A 17,025-nucleotide genomic window follows, 5' to 3' on the forward strand; every position below is an offset into this window, starting at 1 on the left:
AAGACCGAGGTAGAGGTGTCTGACATCGTGGTCACTGGTACTATTCTTGTTTGTGACTGGATGACTACTATTTTGTTTGATCCGGGTTCCACTTATTCTTATGTATCTGTGAAATATGCCTTGTTTTTAATGCACTGTGTGATATACTAGATTTCCCTATTCATGTTTCTAACCCTGTTGGAGAGTTAGTCATGGTCACCCATATGTATCGTGCTTGTTCTGTTGTGTTTATAGGATACCAGACTTGGGTTGACTTAGTGATCTTAGACATGACAGATTTTGATATGATCTTAGGCATGACCTGATTGTCCCACTACTTTGTTGTACTTAATTGTAATGCAAAAACTGCGGCTCTAGAGATCTAGGGTGGAAAAGGTTAGAGTGGAAAGGGGTATACAAGTGTTACGTCAAGACGCACGCGCAGTGTACGTGATCTAACAATTAATATAATAGCTATTTCAAGCCAGATATTGAATTCACAGAGACTTTATGAAGACCACTTATTTATGTTTAAAGGACCATACCGATTATGTGTGTTGTGAGAAACTAAGATAATGCTATTACTAAATCCTTTGCTGTAAGAAAAATTACTATTGCTATAAGAGTTGCGCAAAAAATCAAGTTATGAAAATTCAGGGTTGTAGCATAGAATGAAGTCAAACATAACATTTTCTACTTTTTGTCTCAGATGAGGTGTTTAACTACTGACTTATAGGGTTACTAATACAATCATGGTCTTGCGACTTCTAATTGTCTATCTTTATTGATAGCCTAACTACATCATTGAGCGAGGATAGGCATGAATCAATAAAAATGCATTAAGCTATCGTCCTATTTATTCACCAAACATGGTATTCACTTATGTGTCACTATCATCCTGCATACAAATCACCCTAAATTACCCTAGCATGAATACATTCCCTATATTCTTTGTTCTATCTCCTCGTCTTCTTCCGAATTCAAAGTAGACAACAGATGTACTCTAATGCTAATTCAAAGTAGACAACACATGTACTCTAATGCTGGCAAAATATTACAATAGTTAATCCGAAAATGCAAGAATAATTATAATTGACAACTCATCATCGACAATAGAGTAGATTGTATTATGTCACAACTTCGTAGTTACAACCCCAGAATAAGAGCGCTTAGCCACTGTTGTTCAATAGAAATACACAATCCATTAGTTCATACACTTTAATCTTTAAAAGAAAAGAGAAGAAAAAAGAGATCTAAAGTGCGAGTACCCTAGTATCCATGCTCTTTCAAAAGCTTCATGAACCCCCTCTCCTAAGCCCTAGGGTTCTATTTATACAATTTTTAAAATAACCTTCTGATACTTAGTTGACCCGAACTTAATTAAGAAAAATCAGAATTTTGAGGCCATGTTGGTGCGGCGCGCCAGTAACGCGTCGTAAAGAGCCTTCAGTAGTTTCTCTCCTGGCATGGACCGCTAGCAGTGTATCGCATCTGCGCCTGTATAGTTTATGCCCTGGAGCGGCGTGCCAACAGTGCGCTAGCGTTGCTTCTTTCATTTTTTGCTTTCTTCTTCTTTCCACCAAGTTCTTCATAGCATTGACTTGTCTCCAAGAATCCTTCAAATATCACACATACACCTTAGTGCAACCTTGTCCTTCATTTAATCTAAAATATGCAATTATGTTTCTAAAATATTCTCAAAACAACTACTAAACATAGCCAAACAAGGCAAATGGGCACATAAATATGGCCAAGATTACCACCCCACACATAGATTTCTGTTCGCTCTCGAATAAATACCTGACTAATGCATAGACAATGTGACAACATGCATATACGACAATCCGACTTGGCTACACAATGGCCATCACACTAAGCAAGTTCACGTTTCATGCACCCACATGACTAGTTCAACACCTCCTAATTTCAAGTACTGACTCAGTAACAAAATAAGCTCATATACATTATTCAATTAGCCACCATATAAGTTAATAATACTTTTACTTAGACATGTGCCTCTCACTATAAATGAATCACCCATAAGCACTCAAATGTCATTTATAACATCAGTGGGCATATAAGAACAAAGTCACTCATGCTCTCAAATAATTTCATTTGGCACAAAAGATTTGCCATAAGCTTGCCCTTAGTGTTTTGCTCCTCTAATACAAGACTGCGATAGTTTAGCATCAATAGGTCTTCATAGGTTGTAATGTAGGCTAAGGAATGGGTAGGAGCTATTATTTGGTTATAAATAGTGACTAACTTTCCCATACGCTCTAGTACATTACACTTCTCATTTACTCAACTTCGAACACTCATTTAAACTCATCCCTTTTCTTCTTGCTTACCTTTTTATCATAAGGCCTCTCTTTCCCTCTTTCTTCCTTTGTTTATTAACTTTTCTCTCCTTTTTTACAAGATGTAAGTTTATTTTAGGCACCGATACCCTACTTCATAAGCTTTATGTTCTCTTATCCCCTTGTTCTGCATTTACTTCTTTCAAAGCGCTAAGGATTTTGGATCAACTTAACCTACTAGGCTCTATGAAACAAATAGGGATAGGCTACATAATGAGGCTGCCAAAGAAGATTTCAAGGCTCAAAGGGGCTGACTAGGGATTAAGCATTTATGTTAGGCACACAACAAGGGGAAGAATAACCAGGCTATCAAAGAAATGCCTACGTCATTTCCTAAATTCCACAATCTTCAATTCATTTTGCATACACTTCGGGCAAGTTATAGATATCAATATGTGTGCATAGAACACAACAAATCCTCACACACATGGCACATGTACAACTAAAGAATGACAACAAAAGATTACCAACTATACAAGCATATGAATTCAATATTAAGCATGCATCACTAGAGTCGAATACAAGAGCTTTAGGTGTCTTTAACTAGTCATTTCATTTTATTTCATTATATGATTTACACCATCTAAGTGCGTATCTTAGTAAGACACCATATCTACAAACAGACACCACAACGACGAATACTCTTAAAATGGTCGTCATCCATCTATCATAGAGCAATGTCACTCAACTAAGACTAACTTAGACCTATGACACTTATGACACTTGTTTTTTTGTATGGATCAAAAGGGACTATCCTTGGCTAAAGAACCAAAAATAACTACCAAGGAACCCAAAATAAACATGCACTAACAAAATATATACATTATATAATTAGAATTCCAACTCTTGCCCTACACTTAAATAAAGCACTATCCTCAGTGCAAAATTAATGCATATCCTAAGAGTGAAAGAAGGAACTCCCTAAACAACTCAGTCGTCATTACCGCCATTATTGGTGGTAGTGTCATCTACAAATATAAGAGTAGTGGAAGCATCATCTTACTCCTTGTCCTCATCGTCGCCACCCATCTCATCAACCATGGGCTTATCATCATCCAAGGGCTCCTGAGATGCTGGGCCCATCCAGCATATGTACATGGTATATCCATAAGAGGATAGTGAACAGCTAATTTTGCCATCTCTTTGTCCGTCACCGGACGACCACCAATATACATTTTCAACTTTGCCATACCAAACATCCTTCCCATCCAACTATCATCCTATGTTTGTCGATCAACAGTTGATAATACAAGCCCATGGGTAGTGTCTTGAGCCTTAGTATTTTTCATATCCACCAGATTATACACCAAGTATGGAACTCTTGTTGTGCACAAGTCATGAACTTCCTCATCAACCCCCTCATACCGCAATAACTGAGTAATTATACTTCCCTAACAACTGACTCAACTTTCACTTGCAAACCATTCATCAAGCGATAAACTAAAACAACCCTGTCCCTCATCACATCAGACATGTGCTTACTAAGAAAGAATATACTGCAAATAATTTTCAACCATACATAGCCTCACAATTGAGATGCGCATATTGCAATGTAGAGTGTCTGTCGGTGTCTTTTTCCCTATCCCACCGTGTAGCAGAATTAACACTGCACAAGGTATGATGAATGTCTCTATTCAGGGGTTGTTTCTTCATGTCTAAATACTCAAAATAGTCTCAATGGGGATTTCCTAAGAATTCATTCAACATTCGAGTGGTAAAACATATAGTTTTGCCTCTAACTTCCACACTATTTCTCCTAGACTACTCAGTATTCCAATTAGCATAAAATTCAAAGACTAGAGTCAAATTGCACTCACCTTGGTCCTCAAAGATGTATTATCAACAGTTGATAATACAAGCCCATGGGTAGTGTCTTGAGCCTTAGTATTTTTCATATCCACCAGATTATACACCAAGTATGGAACTCTTGTTGTGCACAAGTCATGAACTTCCTCATCAACCCCCTCATACCGCAATAACTGAGTAATTATACTTCCCTAACAACTGACTCAACTTTCACTTGCAAACCATTCATCAAGCGATAAACTAAAACAACCCTGTCCCTCATCACATCAGACATGTGCTTACTAAGAAAGAATATACTGCAAATAATTTTCAACCATACATAGCCTCACAATTGAGATGCGCATATTGCAATGTAGAGTGTCTGTCGGTGTCTTTTTCCCTATCCCACCGTGTAGCAGAATTAACACTGCACAAGGTATGATGAATGTCTCTATTCAGGGGTTGTTTCTTCATGTCTAAATACTCAAAATAGTCTCAATGGGGATTTCCTAAGAATTCATTCAACATTCGAGTGGTAAAACATATAGTTTTGCCTCTAACTTCCACACTATTTCTACTAGACTACTCAGTATTCCAATTAGCATAAAATTCAAAGACTAGAGTCAAATTGCACTCACCTTGGTCCTCAAAGATGTATTGAAGAACACAATTGTACACCATCTCGTGAATTTGACGAAACTCCTCCTACCCTCATCGACATAATCATCTCCTATGTAATTTGCCTTCTTTTTAGGACTCGAACCAGTCCAACCCATATTGCTCTACCTCCTACTTGCCGAAACAGTATTGTGGTAGTCTTAAACATGTTGGTTCTACAGATAAAGAAGCCCCCCTTTTTGGGATTTTTTGTTACCTACTCCTCCATTTAGTTACTTTCCTTTAGGTGTTATTGGAGAAGAGGAAGGAAGAGTTTTTATATATAGACAGAGAGAATTAGATTCAAAAAATAGTGGTGTTTTTATAATGGTAGGTGTCTAGATAAAGAAGACAAAGTGGTGTTTTAGGGTTTTAGTAGTTGTATGGGACAATGTAGGTGATGAAGAAGGGGGTTTTATAGGAGGAATTAAAGTAGGTAGATGAAGAAGAAAGGTTGTGGGAGAGTAGGGGTCGGGTAGTTGGAGAGTTTAGGTTGAGATAATAGGGTAGTGGGAGGGTTTTGGGGGGTTTTTAAAACATCAATTTCTGACTTTTAAACCCGAACTTGACATTGGAGAATTAGTGGTGTGGTGCACCAGTGTCGCACCCACTTGCAAATATTTTGAGATAAGTCTTGGTAGGGTGCACCAAGATCACGCCCGTCTAAGCCCTCTGTTGTTTGCACCCTAGCGCAGCGCACCTGCAGAGCGCCAGCCCACTAAGTTTCAGTTTTTTGCTTCTTTTTGGTCCGAATTGGCTCTTGCCAATCTGCGTATTAACCATACACCATTAGAGAAATAAACACGATGGTTTGCCTCCCACCTAAGACAACACATGTACTCTAATATTGGCCAAACATTACAATAGTTAAAATGAAAAGGCAGGAGTAATTATAATTAATAACTCATCCTCAACAATAGAGTAGATCGTATTATTTCATAACTTCATAGCTACAACCCAGAATAAGAGCGCTTAGCCACTCATGTTTAATAGAAATACATAATGGATTAGTTCATACACTTATTCTTTAAAAGAAAAGAGAAGAAAAGAGAAACCTAAAGTGCGTGTACCCTCATCTTAGTGATGTTTCAAAAGTTGTGTGAACCCCCTCTCCTAAGACCTAGGGTTCTATTTATAGGGTTTTGAAAATAACCCTCATATCCAAAGTTAACCCGGACTTAATTAAGAAAATCAAAATTTTGAGGCCATATTGGTGTGATGCGCCAGTAATGCGCCATAAAGTGCCTTTAGTAGTTTATTTCCTGGTACAGCATGCTAGCAGTGCACCAGGAATACCTCTCGGTAGTTTACTCTCTTGCTCGGTGCGCCAGTAGTGCATCTCAGTTGTTCCTTTATATTTTATGCCCTTGCTCGGCGCGCTAGGGCTGCTTCTTCCATTTTCACTTACTTTTTATTTCCATCAAGTTCTTCCTAGCTCTGATTTGTCTCCAAGAATCCTGCAATCACTACACACACACCTTAGTGCAACCTTGTCCTTAACTTAATGTAAAATATGCAATTATATTTCTAAAATATTCTTAAAACAACTACTATACATGGGTAAATAAGGCAAATAGGCGCATAAGTATGCCCAAGATTAACAAGTCTAAGCAAGCTAAAATCATGACTTTTCTCAGGCTAGAAAAATATTAGGGCGGGGTTTTTTGGCCTATTTGACCCATATCCAAAATGTGGATGTAGAGTCTCATTCTATCGAGTCTATTCCAATAGTGTGTGAATTTTTGGAAGTGTTTTCTTCAGACTTTCCTGGTATGCCTTCTGACTGAGATATAGATTTCTACTTTGACTTAGAACTATATATTCATCCAATTTCCATTCCTCCCTACCGTGTGGCTCCAGCAGAATTGAGAAAGGTTAAGGCTGAGATCCAAGAACTTCTTGATAATTTGTTCATTCATCTTAGTGCTTCCCCTTGGGGTGCTCCGGTGTTGTTTGTCAACAAAAAAATGGTAGTATGAGAATGTGCATAGACTTTTGACAACTGAATAAGATCACCATCAGAAATAAATATCCTTTGCCTCACATTGATAAACTTTTTGACCAGTTACAAGGTGCTTCAGTCTTCTCTAAGATTGATCTCAATTTTGGGTATTATCCGTTGAAAATATGTTTTGAGGATGTGCCCAAAATAACTTTTAGAACCAGGTACGGGCATTATGAATTTTTTGTGATGTCCTTTGGTTTGACCAATGGACCTGCAACCTTCTTGAGTGTAATGAATGGGGTGTTTAAGCCGTTCTTGGATAAATTTGTTATAGTATTTATAGATGATATATTGGTATATTAAAGGAGTGAACATGATCATACAGACCATCTCCGAATTGTCTTAGGTGTTTTAGGAAGAAAAGGTTGTATGCAAAACTGTCTAAGTGTGAGTTCTAGATGCTTTCAGTTTCCTTTTTTGGTCATGTTGTTTTAAAGGATAGGGTAATGGTAGATCAACAAAATATTGAAGCAATTAAGAACTGGGCTCGACCTAGTTCTGTGATCAAGGTTAGAAGTTTTGTAGGACTAACCAGTTATTATTGTCGGTTTATGAAGAACTTTTCTTCTATTACTACTCACTTGAACCGTTTGACTAAAATAGAAGTGCCATTTGGGTGGACTGATAAGTGTGAAAAAAGATTTCAAAAGCTCAAGACTTTTTTGACCACAACATCAATTTTGACCCTGCGAGTCGAAGTTAAAGACATCATCATTTATTATGATACTTTACATTTCGGTTTGGGTATTATGTTAATGCAGAATAAGAATGTTGTAGCATATTCTTCACGACACTTGAAGGTGTACGAGAGGAAGTATTTGACTCATGACTTGGAGTTGGCAGCGGTAGTGCTTTCTCTAAAAATATGGAGGCATTATTTATATGACATTAAGTGTGAGGTTTTTAGTGATCACCGCAGCTTACAACATGTGTTCATTAATAAAGAATTGAATTTTAGATAGCGAACGTGGATGGAGTTTCTCAAGGACTATGATGTCACTATCCAATATCATCTAGGTAAGGATAATATGGTAGCAAATGCATTGAGCCAAAAACCGGTTAACATGGGCATTCTAGCATGTTTGGGATCCCTTAAGCGCCCTATAGCTAGAGAAATTCAGGCCTTAGAGGCCAAATTCATGAGGCTAGCTATCTCAGAGAAAGGTGGGATAATGGTTGGAGTTGATCTAAGGCCCACTTTTATAGAAGAGATCAAGACTAAACACTTCAAAGATGCAAACTTAAATAAAATTAGGGGAAACGTGTTGATGGGAAAGTCTCAAGACTCAACACTTGATTCAGGTGGGGTGCTTCACTTTAGGAGAAGGATTTGTGTTCCCCGTATAGATGGACTAATTCAGAAAATTTTATTTGAATCTCATGGTTCATGATACTCTATTCACTCGAGAGTGGCTAAGATATTTCAAGACTTGAAATGATTATATTGGTGGCCTGGTATAAAGAAGGACATAACTGAATATGTAACCAAGTGTCAGAACGGCCAACAAGTGAAATATGAGCACCAAAAAACTATAGGTTTGCTTCAAAGAATGCCCATTCCTGAATGGAAGTGGGAGAGAATAGCCATGAACTTCGTGGTGGGACTTCCCAAGACTTTGGAAAAGTATGAATCTATTTGGGTGGTGGTTGATAGGTTAACAAAGTCAGCACACTTTATCCCAGTTAGAGTGGACTACAATGCACAACAGTTGGCCAGGCTTTATGTGAAAGAGATAGTAAGACTGCACGGGGTGCCCCTTTCTATCATTTCAGACCATGGTACTCACTTCCAAATTTTGGGGAAATTTGCACAAAGAGTTGGATACTCAACTCATCTTCTGTACCGCTTTCCATTCACAGACAGATGGAAAATCAGAGAGGACAATCCAAGTACTGGAAGAAATGTTGAGGGCATGTGTGATCGACTTAGGGGGACATTGGGACAATTTTTTCCCTTGTGTGAGTTCTCCTACAACAATAGCTATCACTCCAGTATTGATATGACACCATTTGAAGCACTTTATGGGAGGGGATATAGGTTTTCTCCCTAAAGAAATATAAAGCGATATCTTGATCAAATATAGATCCAAACGAAGGTTAGGGTTGATCCCACGAGGAATGTGGTTTAGACTTTAGATCAATCATTTATTATTTTCTTTTAGTAATCAATTTATTTTCATAAAGATGGGAGGGTTTTTATAAACTAATGAACAAATCAAATAATAAGCATTAATGAACAAAAATACAATTTAATATGCTTTAAATTAATATAAAGTGAAACTAAGGTTTTATGTGTTCCTCATGAATCCTTAACTAAGCAGACCTTTTTTATTAGTAATCCTTTCCTAGTGTGTTACATGTAGAATCAATAAGTTAATTTCACCTAAGTTCTTGATTTAAAAAATAAGTGAATTTCACTACGTAACTTGATCTGTCTATGAATGTATGCTTTACTAAACCTTAACAATGACCCCAAATTTAGCTATCCCTTGATTCAAGCTAATTAGATGAGGATGATTAATCCAAAATCTCATTGTTTAATCCCTTTTCCCATCCGTTACCACCTTGATCCGGCAAGTAAGGATAAGGCGAGTCCTAGTGTTGGCCACCATTAAAAAAAATCAAAATGAAGGGAAAAATAATACATGCATGCAACTATTCATGAATTACTTTTTATTAGTTCTACGTCGTTAATTCCTTATGGTTCCCACAACCCTAGATATAGAATTAGCTACTCATGACTACGTGATCACAATCAATAATATTTATGTTAAAAGTAATCATGAACTTAGAAAGTAACTTTGAGAATCCAAAATCTTCAATAAAATCCAAACGTAAAATATATCGATAACAAAAACCGGAATTTAGAAATGAAAGGTCAAAAGTAGTTCAACCTCTATTCTCAAACCCAAAAATGTGCATAAACTAAACTAAATCTAAGAAGTGTATTTTTAGACAAAAAATCCTAAGTAAATATGAATTTGGAGAATATAGGAAACTATAAGTTGGTTTGGGTCTACGGCTCATTTCTACAGATCGTACCAACTATGATGAGTCGTAGACCTAGCTTGTAAGTTTTCACCTTGAACTGAGGAACTCACCTTCTTCATGGTTTATTTCTACGAATCGTAACTCTGAGGACGACTCGTCAACTGGAGTCGTACACTTCATCATCAGTAACTTCAAGCTATGAGTGTGTTCTACAACTCGTAGGAATATGAACGAGCCATAGAACTGACTCATCTTCTTCACTTTGCCCTCAGTCTTTCACTTCCTTTTTGACGACTTGACTTGACGAACCATAAGACCTAAAATGAGTCATGTACTTCACTCGTAATCTTCAGTTCATCTTTATTTTTCTCATCTATCTTTGTTGATTGATACCTACGACCCGTATAAACAAAGATGAGTCATAAGATGAGGTTGTAAACACAAATATTCCTTCCTTCAGTACTGTGATTCCTCAACTAATTCTCCGACTTTGTTTCCTACCAAAGAAGCACAACTAACATCAAATATGCTAACAAATACTAAAAAGACATGCACAATCTTAAGTTTAAAGCATTAAAAGTACCATAAATCCATGGTACATCAACACCCCTAGTTTAAAATGGTTGCTTTTCCTCAAGCGACACTACTATACTACAATGACACAATGCACAAAAAGATTAAGAATGCACAACAATCATAGGCTATTAACTCCTAACCCTATGTAATTTCTATCCATGATACCATTAGAACTATTATTTCAAATCAACCTAACTTATGTGAATCAATGCTAGACATTTCAACAACAATAGTCAGATTAACATGCTGAAAACAACATTCATTATTTTCATGACTATTTAGACGATGCCACTTGTGCCCTCACCGAAAAGAAGTCCCCCTTTCACTCATAATTTGCAAATATTTCTTCAAAACTCAAGGATGTGGAAAACACTCACGCTCACGAAAGAGATTTAGACTTTCATGTACCATTGGCTTGCTCTTATTTTCAATACTTAAACTCTTAAAATGTTGAATTAGGATCACTATAGGAATTTTTCTTCTGTTAACGTAGGCTCAGGGACAGGTGTGGTACATTTAGATATTAGTGACTTTCGGCCCTCCTCAAACACTACATTAACCTTGAGTCCACATCTTACAACCCACAATTCATTTCACTTTGTTTCTTCGCTTTTTGCTTTCGCCTTAGTTGTGGCTTTTGGTTGTTCGTTTCACAATATTTTTCTTATGCTTTGTACTTTTCAATGCTAAATCTTGCTAAACCATTTATTCATCTTAACCAAAACACATTTTTCTTCTATTTCACACATCGCTTTTCAAACCTTTTCTTTCTTTGTTTTTCTTTTCTCATACTCCTTCTCTTCCTTCTTTCCTCTCATAGTAGACACCCTCAACTTAGGATGTTGGCCTGAGTTGAGGTGCACATTATCCTAGGAGAGACCATGGCCAAAATAAGATATTAAAATTAGGATTTTGAAACATGCCTTTATTTGATCAAAAAAGTCTTTTAACAGCTCATATATTTGGTTCAAAGGGTAAAACATTGTTTGGTGGGTTCTTTTAAGGCTAAGTGGACTGATTCAAAAATAAATAGCCTATATCCTTTCCTAATCAATATTTCAATTATTACAGTACAACCAAAAGGGCAAGTTCTAGATTGACATAAATAGTCCGAACACATAAATACCTCATACACACTTGGCATCAAGTTTCATTGTCAATCATCAATATTTGGTTCATGTTTTAGTCTAAGTCACGTGTTCTCATACTGGTTTACATCATGTCATACAAAGATCCTACATAATCACTATATCAAAGAAACAATCACAATATTTCAAGTAAATTTTGGAGGGGTCTATTTGATTTCGTTTAAATCTTCTAGCCATCATGTCATAGATCCTTACTCTTATTTCATATTTACATCCTAAATATGCCGGTTAAAAAATTTAAAAAGATCCTATGAGGAAAAAGAACACAGGCAAGAAAACCACAAGAATTTAGTCGAGTGTCTAGGGTACTCAAACTTCGCCTAGATACTCATGTATTCATTCATAACCACCACCCCCACTAGAAAATCCTTGCATTGTCCTTAATGCAATACAACAAAAAGTAAAAAGTATGGGAGATAAGAAAAAGGACATCTGGCACATAAGCGCCAAAGTCTATATGGTGGCATTCAAGTCCATAGGTGTGGATCCCGGTGCAGCAATATGTGGAACTATGGTAGTTTCTGTATCATTATGAGTGTTAACTTGTAAGCTCAAATCTCCAATAACACCCTATCTCTCCTCCTCTCGTCGTATCTCCTCGATCACTTTAGATGCCCGAGTGACCTTCTTAATACCATGGTGTTCCTTCTTTTTTTATTTTCCTTGCTTCATCCCTGTCTGAAGTGTCATCCTCAGTATAGGGCCATTTTTCTTAGACCACCTTGGACTCATCATACGCAAACAAATGAAACAAGTGTGATGGCTGAATGACTGGCAAAGCGAATGGTATAGGGGATCGTTTAGCCAAAGATATGACCTATGTACGTAGTGATCCAAGCTCTGTCCGAATGGCAGAAATGTTAGAACTACATGAGGAATGCAACCTCGCATTCATCCTTACTCAAAAGCATTAATATACGCCAGAATCTGTCATTTTTGATCAACCAATGTAGCTTCAAACTTTACCTCCACAGGATCCTCTGATTTAGTAATGGTTTTTCTGACCCATGGCTTTAGCTTCTAAATCAACTGACACAATTGGCCCTTAGTCTATGCTTGCCGCTATATCAAAGTGTGTAAGGCTTTAACCGAGATGGTGACCAAGCATGTGTGTTGTGGATGCGGCATACTAGTAGATGGGACTTCCAAGGCAGTCAGGGCAACCTCAAATGGCTCTTTGAGAGGTGGCTCAAAGTCTGGAGTAGCTGACAAATCAGCTTGTACAGACGGCAAAACATGCTCAAACTCAGACAGCTGTACTGTTAGAAGGGGAGTACATTATTGTTCGACCGGGTTTGTATCATCTTTAATGAGCCTCGGGTCTATAGTCCTATTCATTCTAATCAGCAGGTCAATCCCTACAATCAACAAAACTATGGTATCCTGCCATAGTTCAAACATACAACATGGGAAAGGTATTATGTTGTTCTGCCGAATATCCCGCTCATATCTCTCCAAAATAATAATTTTCACGCAATCAACCTCATACCCAGCCATCAAACTAGCAACAATCACAGCTCGGTCTGGATTTAAATGGTTGTGTGCATTTTTTGGGCAGAGGCGATGTCAAATAATTGACCACCAAAATGTTGTGGTGAAATTTATGGGATGCCTTCTTGATCGTATAAGGGTGTGATACCTAATCTGTTGTTATGACTTTCTCAACTATGTAACCCGCTACCTATATAAGTAGCTCTCCATATTACACCGGTCCCTTGTAGTATTTGTATACCACACCACCTTTATTTTTTGATCAAACTCAGTCGTCTAGGCTGCTGGTGGAAATTTTGGGTCGTAGAGGACCCTTTGAACGGTATCCTCTGATAAAATAATTAGGACCTCCTAGTAAAGCGTGGTCAAAAGCAACAACTTCTCCAACTCATTTTCCTTGGAAGGAGCCATCTATTCGATTATTTCCACCTAAGAAGCATAGAACTCGTGGACCATGTTATTACTGTAGATTCCAGGGTGCTCTTCCATCCACTCTAGTGTGTGGTGAAAAAACAAAGAATGGATCTCTGGTACTGCCTCTAACTCGGTTGTGATCACACGCAGCTCTTCAGTAGTGGGCCTTTGTAAGTTGTCGCGATCATTCCTCGTTTGCCTTATTCTGTAGAAGTCAAGTATTTTTAGAATACACCTCCGATTCGATTGTCCTCTTGCATGGACTGGTATGGAGGGACATTCAGGCATTGACTTGTATGCGGGGGATATAGATCCTGAAGTGGATTGGGATACTGAGTCATCATCGCTCCTCTCCGCCTCTGTTGAACCTCCTTCTCCAGACTGGAGAGGTGTAGATGTGCTGATATATGCGGAGGGGAAGAGCCTCTACTTTGGTCCAACACTGAGATGATTTATTTGGATTTCGTTACCAAGGTTGTTTTTGAGTCATGAGAAGACTCCTTCTCAAAAGTACTGAGTTCGGCGTCTATTGGAAAATCCTTGAGGCGTCATTTAAAATTTTCCACGACTTTCTTCTTTGAAGGCTTTTACTTTCCACCACCATTCTTTGGTATTTTTTAGGAGGTATCGTACTTGTGGAGGGAGAGTTAGGAAAAAAACATAAAAAGAAAAAAAAGTAAAGCAAGCAAGAAAGAAAACAAAAAAATAACTAGGAAGTAATTGTTTTTGGTTCTACGAGGGTGAATCTATGGGTTGTAGGAGAGTCTGCCGCTCATAGAATCAACTCGTGAATCAGACCTGTAGGTTTTTAGTCTCTGAAGTTTGTCTAAGAGTGGACCTTACGCCCCGTAGAAATTTCTACAAATCGTAAGGTTCAGTCATAGACTTAGTGCCATGCCATTGGGTTTTAGGTACTTTACTTGTATGAGTTAACCCTACGGGTTGTATACTTGTCTAAGACTCATAGGATTTACTCGTGAAGTTGAGTTTCCAAACACCTAGCTACTGGAATTTTATAATTTTATTTTGATAAGTGCAATTTATGATCCGTAGAAGGTTCTACCACTTGTAATTAGAATTGTAACACTTTTTGGCGAGAATATTGAAGCACTGCTCTTGAAGTCTTCATTTATGATAGGTAACTACGATATGTAGAATTTTCTACGACTCATAGAAAACCCCCGATTTAAGAAAACTTCAAGGTCAGTGATCATCTCAATTTAAAGCACAACAAAACAAGCTTAAATACCCCTTTTTATTCAATCCTTTGATTTTAAGCAACATATGCACCACAGTCGCAGTGTCCTAATTCATGTATTATTTCAACAAATAAAAATCACAACCTCAAAACACCAAAACTCTAGAAGTTTTCCTATTATATTGACAATTCTAACTGACGAGACATAGAAGAATCTACGAGTCATAATAAGACTCGTACAGGTCATTACATGTGAAGGTTCCACAACTAAACTTGAAATCTCCTTGAAGAGGGGTAACTACGTCTCATAGAGTTATCTATGAATAGTAGAAAACCCCCATCTGAAGAAAATTTCAAGTTCATAGGGTGAACTTACAACGGCATTACAACAATCAATTTAAATTACTCCATAATGTATCAATCAATTTTTTTAACCATAATTTATACACTTCCCAATTTCCCCAATTCACAAACACTTTTAACGATCAAATTGCAACATCATAAAAGCCCTAATTTCTTACTAACTAGTCCTTTAGTCTCACTATCCAATGGAGTTAAGGCATGTGTGAAATGTAATAATAGTGAGATATCAACTTATCACAAGTGAGTATTCAATCTTTTGATCTAGTTTTACACTGGGACTGGTATTGCTAGATGTTTAAGAAGTTAGGGTTTTTGAATTCTAACTGTTTTGAAGCTCAAATGGTGTCGATTGATGATGGAATTTGCTTTTAACTGAAAGTTGATGGAGGTGGAATATTGGGAGTTTTAGTTAGAAGGTGGAAGAACAGGGGTAGTTTGGTGTAAGTTGGACAATGGAGGTGAATTGTTTCAAATTTTTGCTTCTTATATGTATTGGTTATACGGATCGAGTGGTTTTATTATTTTTGACCCATACATGTGTAGTTACGACTTGTAATAATTATTATGGGTAGAAAACACTCTTCGTAATTATCTTTGTCAGTTAGACAAATGCAAAAAAACATACCTAGAGTCTATAAGTGTAGGCTACAAGTCATAGAAGTTTCTACGGATCGTAGAGTACAATCGTAGACTTAAAGCTGCGTTATGTTTTGAATCTAGATTTTGATGAGCCAAGTTTATGAGCCGTAGAAGTTTCTACGGCCCATAAAAATAAATAGTATGTGTGACTCTTTGAGTCCTTTTAGTTCCAGTATTTTAAATTCGAGATGGGCACGTACTCAACCTTTGGCCTATTTTTTTATGCTTTTTGTGACTCTAATTTGACATGGACCCTAACAACGCCTATGTTATCCTAAAGACTAACAAGAGAAAAAAATAAAATAGACTAAATGAATAACAAAGTAAATTGGGTTGCCTCTCAAGTAGCACTTCATTTAACGTTGCGACACAACACATATGTGCTTAGTTACTCATACTTCACTAAGCTTCCATGCTTCCATAGTTTTGATTTCATATTTTGTGACCATGTATGCTTTGATTCTTTGACCATTCACTTTGAACTTAGTACCATCTTTCTTTTCTAACTCGACTGCACCATGTGGAAAAACTTGACTCACTCAGTGCGGTCCTAACCATTTTGACTTGAGTTTTCCAGGGAATAAATGCATTCTTGAGTTGAAAAGAAGGACCAAGTCTCCGGGCTCAAATGTTCACTTTTCAATCTTTTGGTCGTGGTATTTCTTCATTCACTCTTTGTATAAGGCTTCACTTTCATATGCATTTAGTCTAAACTCGTCAAGCTTATTTATTTGATTTATCCTTTGTTTAGATGCGGAGTCCCAATCCATGTTCAATTTCTTCAATGCCCACATAGCTTTGTGTTCCAACTCTATGGGCAGATGGAAACATTTCTCAAAGTCAAGTTGATAAGGAGACATACTTATGGAAGTCTTGAATGCAGTGAGGTAATCCCATAGAGCATCATCAAGCTTCCTTGCCAATCCTCTCTATTTGCGCTCACCATCTTTGTAAGTATTTGCTTGATTCCGTGATTGGAAACTTCAACTTGTCCACTAGTTTGTGGATGATAAGGAGTTGCTAAACTATATCAAACTCCATACTTTTCAAGTAACACTTTGAATAATCGATTACTAAACTAGGAAGCTCTATTGCTGATTATTTCTCTTGGTGTACCAAATATTGAGAAGATGTTACGCTTGAGGAAGACGGTGACACTTGTTGCTTCATTGTTGGGAAGTGCAACATCTTATACCCATTTAGATACGTATTCAACTACTACGAGGATGTATTTCATTCCACTCAAACTCATAAAAGGCCTCATGAAGTCAATTCCCCATATGTCGAATAATTTAATAACTAGAATAGGAATGAGTGGGAGCTCATGTTTCCTTGAAATTCCTCCTTCCCTTTGACGATGATCACAAGACTTGGCGTAATCATAAGCGTCTTGATGAATTGTTGGCCAGTAGTACCCAT

The sequence above is a fragment of the Solanum dulcamara genome, chromosome 1 (assembly GCF_947179165.1).
Source record: "Solanum dulcamara chromosome 1, daSolDulc1.2, whole genome shotgun sequence".
NCBI classification, from domain to species: domain Eukaryota; kingdom Viridiplantae; phylum Streptophyta; class Magnoliopsida; order Solanales; family Solanaceae; genus Solanum; species Solanum dulcamara.